Source organism: Alosa alosa, chromosome 10 (assembly GCF_017589495.1).
Source record: "Alosa alosa isolate M-15738 ecotype Scorff River chromosome 10, AALO_Geno_1.1, whole genome shotgun sequence".
Classification (NCBI taxonomy): domain Eukaryota; kingdom Metazoa; phylum Chordata; class Actinopteri; order Clupeiformes; family Clupeidae; genus Alosa; species Alosa alosa.
Window position 1 is genome coordinate 16,281,884 of NC_063198.1, and position 10,146 is coordinate 16,292,029.

Sequence of the window (10,146 nt, forward strand, 5' to 3'; positions counted from 1 at the left end):
AAGCTCTGGATGTCTGCCAACTAGTGCTAAAGAGTACAAATGAGACTCGGGTCTATCGTCTGTTTTATTCAGTAATGACGTTTGTCGCAATTGTGGCAAGTGGTAGGTTACTCTATTTATGAAATGTTGACTACGCCATCTGAGGCCCTGCCCCTCAGAATCTTCAATGAATTGGACGATCATTTGTTATCTGAAGCCCAACCAGGCAACACAGGTCTGTGGACACAGATAACCAGAGGCGTGTTTCCAAAAATAAACTCTGTTTTTATTTACAAATACTAAAAACATACAGGGAGTGAGTTCTCTCCAGACAGTCAGAACTTGCCACTAAGGCACTGACACAAATGGCCTACAAGGCCTGGACACACATGTATACACACACACATACACCAGCATGTGCATATTAGATTACTGGCTGAGGAGGGATTGGAGGAGCCAGGAACAGGGCTGGAGCTTACCCAGGACTGGAGAGTATATCAGAGGAAGGGTCTACACACACACCACACGTGAATATGTAACACGATAGCAAATGAACCACAGCAGGAAAAGTGAAGTGACGCCACCACCACGAGATAGCCCGCCACCCCTGTTGGCCTGCAACTCCTGTTCAGCGAGAGAGGGAAATCAAAAGGAGCCAACACTCCTAGTACACACACTGCCCAGTATGCACTCACACATATAGTGTGGTGAGCATCGTATTTTATACAATAGCTGAGGCCTAATGCTGGACGAGAGCGTCCGGTATACAGTTATTCTCCCGTGTGTAAGTTAAAAGATATGCAAACATACAATAAACAAAATATGTAAAATCGACCAACAAAACTTAGGTGCAGACAAAACAGCAGCGTTCGGAACTTGAACCAAGGTAGCCTTGATGTTGCCGCTCCTTGTGTTACTGCAAGCTCTGCTACACGAAAAAGATACAATTAAAACCCACGCAAGCTACATATTATTTTGAAGATCGTTAAAATTACATACCAATCAGCTGAGGTCGGTTATGAGGCCCATGTTCAGCAGCCGACAGCGGTCCTAAAACCCCCAAAGTTTGCGTTAGCTATACTAGCCTACATCATACAGGAAACTACGCACACAATGCTATAATAACCTACCAGGAATATCACTGGATGTGTGCACAGCAGGCAGGAGGCCAAAACAGCACAAGGGATCCCTGCGGTGAAGGCAGGGGTCAGGTGGACGAACCACGGTATGCAGCTATGACGTCGACTTCCAAATTAAAAGTTACAATTTATATAGCCACTTCTCTGCACTAATTGGCTCGCCTCCGAATGCCAAGAGCCACTCGCAAAGGCACTACTGGGCTAGACAAGGGGCGTGGTCCTTGTCCTGTTACACAATATTGCGACTTGGGCGGTTAGAGCAGTTAAGTGTCATTCGGCTTTAGTCATAACAGTTTAGGGTTAGGGTTCATGTGTCATGATGACAGTGCCATGTCACTCTTATGTCGATACTGTCAAGTAAAGTGTTACCATATGTTTTTAGAAGTTTAGTGATTGATTTTAAATTATTGTTTGGACTTTCGTTTTTTCCTATTTCTCCTGACTGGCGGGTTACCTGCTACCAAAGTGGAAATAAATCGTTGCCATTTTTTTAGGAACTATCAACACTGTCTCCAGTATTTCTATCGCTACAAGGCCATCCCAATCATAGACATCCTTACATTTTGTGGATGGGATAAAGTCGGGCTGACTTGCAGGCTAGATAATCAAATCCCAATGTCGTGTTACCCGACACAAATCGGTCAGTTTGTGCTTGAATAGAATACAGAGCAAAGGATAGAAACAGCACGTTAGGCATATATAAACATGACACATTAGACAATATTACAGGTTAATTGATTGTTTTTTTTTATGTTTTCCATGTCTGGTGGAGTGTAAATCAGGATGAGGTGCGAGTGTGTATGTGTGTGGGGAGTTTAAGATGCAGATTTTTAGGTTTTTTAGACTGAGGCTCAATGTCCACAGAAGAAATAAAACCATTTAGTTTCTGGTTTGTTTTGTTTTTATGTGTGTGTTTTGTATGTGATTAACTTATTGATTAATTCAATACCAGTGTGGTCTATCAACCATTATCAGAGGTTTTGGAGGAAAAATGAGCGACAATTTTGTCCTATTTCTGTCATTTTAAGAATTTTTGTAACAGCTCTATTTTTTTGATGTCACATGGGCCAATGTTGTTTCAGTGTCCCACCCATTCCCCATCACCTCGTTACAATTGTTAGTATTTCCTTCTCAAACAGATTTACTGACCATATGGGAGGTGTCAGTTAGAATTTACAGATGTATTCTTACTGTGCATTTTTAGGCACTGGTCATTTACTGAGACTCTCTCACATGCTCAAATTATCATAAAGATGTCTGGATTGTTCACTTTAACAATACATTATAATGAATGAACCAACATAAAACATTAAGAACCATGCTGTATTTTCAGATTGCACACACAGTTACTCCTCTGAGACATTGCATAATGAAAAACTTGTTGCCCTGTGCAGTTCTCCCACCCCATTAAGAGCATGCATAATGGTCCTGTGTGTAACTCTAATGCTGTGAGGGAGATTAAAAAGGCTCTGGGTCTCAGATGGTGGTGTTTGCCAAACATGAACATAGCCGAAATCATGAATATATTTTCTTGTTTACTTTTTGTTCAGGCTACCTTGATACCATGTACAATCATTTGCTCAAGGTCTAATAATCACTTCTCCCTATATTATTTCAATATTGATTATAATATTTTAAACTGGATCTATGTGGTCGCCGTGGTCATAATAATAGAGATTATCGCCTGCATGACTAATTTAACTTGTGAATGTACAGGCTTTGTATGTACTGGGGCAAGTTTCAAATTGTATGTGCAAATGAACATAATGAGAGAATACTTGGATCTGATCCAAATCTCTAGTTTTTTTTTCTCCAAGCAATGGATTTTCTGCTAACAAATGGGTTATTGTTTATAAGACATTGATAAACCAAAATGTGATCGGTTTGTGCTTAAAGTACTGCACATATAGCAAGACAAATTATGAGTGTGTTCCTGAACAAGGATACGTTGCTCCACCATGTTGTCAGCGTCTGTTGAAGCACACACTGCAACAGTGGTGGCCACAGTACAAATGAGGCAGATAGCTGTCCTACCCAGGTTGAACTTCCCCTCCCCTTTGCCACACGTCTGTGAGTGACTGTATGTGAATCAGCAGCAGTCACTTGACACCAGCAAGAGTGCCCACATTTATTGCTGGGAACTGCCACTTCTCTGCCGAGTGGAGCGGGCATGCATCTGTGTGTGTTCCGATTTCGGACGTGCCAGACGTTGTGCATGCACAGGCGGTTGGCTGACACAGGTTACGGTCACGAGCGAGTTGCATGTTGGCTCTTCCACTGACCAGTCGAAGAGGCAGGAAGAACAGAGGTTAGTTATGACAAAGAATTCCCTTTGCAAAATATTACATTCCGGATCTAGATCATATTCGGTGCTTTGAATGACTGAATCAGAATGAATAGCACCAGACAATGATGAGACAGGGTTAGCAACAAGAGAAGGCCAATGAATGGTAGGTACTATGGGCCTGCCAGCTGGCCAGAGACCTGCCATGTGTAGAACCCAAAAAATGTTTTTCTGTGGGTCAGGGCAGCGTCCTTGGCCTTATGAAATGCGTGCCACCCAGTAACCAGGATGCCCTGGCAAGAGGGTGCCCATTACTTCCAATGGTTGACATATCACAAGGTCTAAAATGAGATCAACCTCTCCCAGTCCCATTATGCAGTGCTCAGGTGGACTTCTGGGTGATAAGGACAAGCGTTAAAAAGAGACTTGTCCTCTGACTAAAAAAAGACTCTGAGGTAAAATTAGCACTTAAAGGTAAACTATGCAGTAGGCTATAGGCAATTTCCTTACTGTTTTCTCGGCTTTTTCGCTTGCTCTGTCATGACGAATGTCTGAGAAACTCCATCACTACCTTTTTCTAGCCAGTGCCGGAGTGTATGTGTATTTGAATGCAGTAAAGCAATTCGTTACACTCGTTATACTTCCTGACACTGAGGCTGTCGGCCCGCCGGCCCACAGTTGCAAGGGTGGTTGCAAAAATGGGCCGGCATTGTGCCTTTAAAGGGGTGGCCCTGCATTGTGCCTTTAAAGGGATGGTAAAAATGCTATATCATTTGTTATACATGGTCATGTCACCAGTAGGTACACCATTAATAATTGGCACTATAAGCTTGAGACTGAAAGGGTTATGTCAGGAAGGATTGTTTGTCCTCCTGTTGGCTTTTGAAATATTTCTTACAGTGTAAACACAAAGATATCTGCAGACAAACATATGTTATCAGTAAAGCACATGAACGAGCATACAAAGTTAGCCATTTGCACACATTGATATCCATAGCCTGACAACCAGTCTCACGTTTTGTTCAGTTCTTAGCATTAAATGAACCGGCACGGTTTTACAGTCGGATGTAGACATCACAGTTGCAGTGATACAAAATTAAGGTGGAAGAATAGACATAGAATATGTCCTCTTATAGTCTTTGATATTTATGGGCAGCTCTAAGATCCGGACAAAAGATTTTGGTAAAACAAAGCCCCAAACAATTCAGCCAAATGTCACACTGAACCATTTTTGTTTTAGGGCCATACATACTTTACTTATTTAGCTTTGATCTTCGTTGATTTCCATTATTTTTTTACTTCCTTTCTGACTTCACAAATTCAACATAACAGCTTTTAGATCGCTCTTCTGAAATCCAGAGAAAATGCTTTTGATATGGAACACATGCCAACACAACTCTTAGCACCTTAGTGGTAACAGCCTGCGTCTTAGTGTCATCTAAGAGTTACTTTACCTGCCACTGCTCTGCTAGCTTACACTAATTTTTTAACTTTATTTGGTGTACTGTCTTTTTGTGAGAGCTCCTCACTCTCATATCTTTGAAACCACACGCATGGCCTGAACTGTTTCTTGCTCACCCTGTCAGAAAGCATTACTCTCCAAAAACAGCCTTTCTTTCACCAGAAGCCTCAGTAATTGTTCTCCTCCTTATCCAACCCAACAGTGAAGCACAATGACAACTGAACAATGAGCACTCAAGCAACTGTGAGAGAAACCAAAGGAAACCAAAAGACTGTATGCCATTCACAAGCTAATTCTTAGCAGAGACTCGAGTTGTATCTCTTCTATAGCTTTATGATAACCTCAATAGGGTTTTGTGGTAATATGATGATGTGATACAACGACTATTGTCCCTGTGCAGTACAAACATAAACACGGAATTAGCGTCATTAAACTTTGTTACGGAAAAAACCCTTGGCATGAGCTAGCATTGTTGTTCCTCTCTGATTAAAGATGTAAACAGTCCCTGTAATCTCTTCATCGCCGACCCCTGTGCTTTTGGTGTAAGCCAAGGTCTTAGGGGGTCCAGGTTTAGATTCCCCACCCTACTGTGTGACCTATATATCTATGCCAAGGTGCACTGGTTGCATAGAGTTAAAGCAGGCCAGTGTTAAGGGGTTGCACATCACCCAGAGGCATGTGTCTCAGGCACCTAGTGGGTGCCTTTGTTGTGTGTGTGTGGTGTTTGACTAGCCCTGGCCTAGGCCTTCTACTCAGGCGATCCAATGCCTGACATATACGCAAGCTCACTCAGAACAAGACCCCTGACCAGGGGGGCACGATGCGATTATTTAGTCTGCAGCGAAGAAATGGCGCACAATACCGCTCCCTTTTGTCATGATTTCCGCTGAAAATTTAGGTCAGGTTAATTTTTTTTTGTAGATACCTGATCAATGGGGGTCACCGTTTCCCTTTCGGTCCCATGGGGTGAAAAACCTCAAAGGAGGAACAAGCCCTCATCCGGTCGACCATGCGTCATGTTGGTACCAAATGCGCAAGGATGACGCTGTTTCAGCCTTGATATGATGCAACTGACGAACAAAGGTGGAGCCATTTAAGAGAGCCTTAAAGATCCACTATTTTTAAAGTGAATGCTTTTACACTGATCCGCTGAACATTTAACAGCAGCAGCAGTACTCTACATGGCAAATGCCATCTATCTTGGAACTGTGGTTAGATGGTGATTTATCTTTGCAGACCAGGGTAGACCACACGTGTTTGTGCAAATAGAAAAGGTTAGTCTCCACTCACTTGTTAACATGGCTTTTAAAAATGCTCCCTATTGTAAGCTGATCAAGTGTGGAATTAGTTGTCACGCTTTGGGATTTCTTCAGTTATGTAACAGCACCATGGACCTGTTGCACGGAATGTGCGGAGAACAAAAGGTTTCGGCCAAAACAAAACAACAATTCCATAGAACCATATGCATGGGTGAAACTGTATAGTGCTCCATATTTCAATGAAGCAAGTTTTCTTATTTATCTTTTATTTCTACTTATATATCAATTATCTATGTTAAAAATATAATAGATTCATTTTACATATGTACAGAATTATTCCATTTGCATCACAAAACACAGAAACCCACAGCACTGACTAGATCAGCTGAACCTCCCTTTTCTCCTATTCTTTGGAAGACATTCTCAGAGACAAAAAAAGCTGTTCTCGTAAGGCCTTGCTGTGCTTTGTACAATGTGCAAATTAAGCAGAGCAGCTCAGAAAAGCAGAGTATTAGCCAAACAAAAAGTCCTCTGAATGAGATCATTTGGTGGAATACGTGCAGGAGCCCACTACGCGGCCGGGCAATCACATGACGGCATGGCACAGGCTGCCATAGAGCTGTCCGTCCGCGTGCATTCACCAAAAGGAGTGTGGTTGCACAGCACAGGTCTATCGAGTGTCACAGAGGAAAGCCAACCTGCACGTAGTAGCCCAATGAACTGGATGCAACCGGTCGTGTACCTGCACATGTGATCAATATAGGGGTTTGGAATGCAGAAATGATTGCAAGATGCAATCAGGAAGTGGTTTCTGATAGAACCATAGGTATCTATGTGTTGGTGAACAGAAGTATAGCTCATGTGAATGTGAGTATAAGAGTTGAGGCCTACTTTGGCTTTTGCTTCAGAATGATACAAAGATGTACCAGTTGAGAACTACTTCATCTAAATGCAATTAACTGCTCAAAGTTTCAATAGTTTTGTAGATATGATGAACTTTGACAAATTATGTTTCATTGTAAAGATTTACAGCATGTTATGCATATTTGCTGAATGAGATTATAAAAAATCAGAAAATATTAAGAGAAGTGCAAGAGAAGCACACTATTACCAAGGCTGTCTGTGTGACTATTTCTTGCAGCCCCAAATATTCAGATATAAAGTTGGTTATGAAAAGCCAATAACTTCAACAGCACTCAAGATTGTTCCAATGCATATATCAACATATAAAAGCCATACCTTGTAGGGTAATGTGAGGATGCTTTTCAAAAAGAGAAGAATGTCAAAAGTGGATGACTTAATTGATTTCTACATCTCAAATGATTTCAGCATTACACAATCCGATGATAAGTCATTCAGGGTGTTCCAAAGGACAAAGGTGAATACCTCGGCATTAGCATGTCTATCTTTTGATTTAGAACACAATGCAGTGGGACACAGAATGCCCATTGTTTGAGGAATGTCTGTTTTTGTTTTTACTGGCTTTCAAAGGAATATCTCCAAAAAAAGACGCAAAAAAACTACAATTCTATATCTCGTCAGTCTTCCCTTGGTCTTGAAGTTGTAGCATTGTGTGAGCGCCGCACACTTTCCTGTTCAGCTCGCCTGCTTGTTTTCCTTCTCCGCACGCGTGCACTAACCGGACGGCTCCCCAACACTGCTAACAAAAGTAGGAGCATCATCTGGGTCCTGATGAGGTGCTTATGTTCTGTCCTCCCTCGCCCATCCATCCTGTCCCTGATTTATGCGATAGACTCGAGTTGGAGTTGTGAAACTAGCATTCCCCACCAGTTCTCACAGGTTAACATAAACACAGCATTTAGATTTCATTCGCAAATCATTAATTTAGGAGATGATTTACAACACTGGTAATACATTTTATGAATTTGAATGTCTGTGCTCCCTTGCCTTCAGAACATTTTTGTGATTTCGACTTCCTTCACCCGTTGACCTGCTGGAAATGAAGATTCTCAGGAAGACAATCATCATGTGGACAATGTGTCATATGCTAGGTCGACAATGAATCAAACAATTCAACACTAGAACAGGAGACAGGTTGGCTCATCCCATGATGGAGGGAAACTCATTGGTAAAGAATCCATGGTTTGACCAAGAGAGTCTTTGTTGGGTTTACAACCTTGGGTTTCTTGTTTTAGGATTGCTGGAACTGCAACAATGTATGATCATTGTTTCTTCATTAGATTTAGCATTTTCTCACAATATCCTTACTGAAAGAGGGTGGTACTTTTGTATCTGTGTCCGTGTATTTTTCTGCACATTGCCAGCTTCAGTAACAGGCCATGACAATATTCTACTTGATTGCTGCATATAACAGGTCATTGGAGGGCCAGAAAGGCTGACTTGGAGGTCACGCTATTAGTTATGTAGATGTTAATTATGTGCACGTTATAGTTAACCTGACTCTAGCCAGATGAATTTTGCTCAGCCTAGCTCCACTCATCCATCTGGAACCGATCCATTGAAGTGTTGCTTCAGAAGGCTGGGCCTAATCAAAAAATGCTTGCATATGATTGAATAAGCCACTTGTCCGTCATCTATTGACGTGCTACTTCAACCACTCACATCGAAGCCAACGCTAATACGCTAATAACAGTGTCACAGTCGCTTCTACGCTATATGTCACATCTATGAAACTCCCGCCCTGCGTCCTGATTGGCTAAACCATAAAGTCGGTTTACTATCACGCAGCCCGTACAGCCTTCTAGACACCAGTGCATGACAGAGTTCATGTTTACGAGCTCATGTTTAAGGTCATATGTGAAACCCGCGGCCCAGTAGCCTACAGATGACATAAATCTATATGAACATACTGGATAAAGATATCCCTCTCACCCCATCATTTTCAATGCACCTGGGAATTCTGGTGCAAGACACAAATGTGTATGTCCTATATCTTTCATACTGTGCACAATTATGAGGTGTGTATCATTTCCACACAGGCTAGGCCTACACATTCTACATACTCTACATACTGTACACGTATGCAAGATCCAGCTATTCCCAACTAAAACTGTGCAACAGGCTACTATTCTAATCCCAAAATAAGATTTAACATCATTAAATATTTTTTCATTCATTTCATCCATATGCCATATACATGCCTTGAACTCAGGCCATGAATTTCTTACTTTTTGTATTTGCATGCTGTGAAATGGCTGTAGACAAAAGTAGGCCTATAGGCTACAATCTATCAGTTGTGCAAACACAAATATCTATAACCAATCTAATCTATATTTGCATTCAAAATCCAATGACACCATTCCTCTGATTAACGTATCCTCTTGGACTGACTGGTCCCTGGTTATCCTGGGTCATGAGACACTGATCTTGGCTCCCCAGCACCCGAACGCACCTGGCCTGCTGCCCGTGGCGTGGCCCCCTCAGATTAGACCGTCACTGCAGATTGTGCAGCCCTCCCAGCCGTCTTTGTCTGAGCATTCGCCTGTTATTATTGTTTTAGGCAGATTTCAAAGGGCCGACATAAAACAGCCTTGGGAACAAAATTTCATTTGACTCCTTTTTTTTGGTCATTCTATTTTTCTTTCAGTCTCTGTCAAGTTCCCGCCACTTTCATTGTGTGTAAACAAGTGTCTTTTCCTGTGTTGCTCTCTTGATTATTTTCCTTTGCTTCGTGTGGGCCGGATGGCGTGCCCTGTCATCTCTGACAAAAGGTAAAAACACAGTCCACTTTGATTTTCTCCAGCAAAAAGTTTGTTTTTATATATCGCTCTGGCAATAAACACTTGTCAATGCCATTTTCTGATTGTGAATGAAAGGACCCCCTCAGTCACACACATGACGTAGCCTATAAGGCCTGAGGGCTACGCAGACAGACAATACGGCGAATTGCTTGTCCAGGTGCAGGTTGTTTATATGAAAGCCTGTTCAGGGCACAATGAACAATGAGCAGATTATTGACAGTGCATTTATATCGATATTTCACACTGGATGTAACACAGCAAGCTATGGTAGGCCTACGTGTAGCCTTCTGCCCAAATTTAA

At 42.0% G+C, this 10,146-nt stretch overlaps 1 long non-coding RNA gene across 2 annotated transcripts; it reads right to left on the reverse strand.

Annotated features, from left to right (window-relative positions):
* Nucleotides 1-243: 243 nt before the first annotated feature.
* LOC125302134 lies at nucleotides 244-1,423 on the reverse strand. Of its 2 annotated transcripts, XR_007194851.1 has the most exons (3): nucleotides 1,110-1,413; nucleotides 979-1,029; nucleotides 244-907 (listed from the first exon to the last, which is right to left on the reverse strand). It is a non-coding gene; the product is annotated as an uncharacterized LOC125302134 (long non-coding RNA). The 2 variants fall into 2 exon arrangements; XR_007194850.1 differs by having other exon boundaries at nucleotides 244-1,029; nucleotides 1,110-1,423.
* Nucleotides 1,424-10,146: the final 8,723 nt, after the last annotated feature.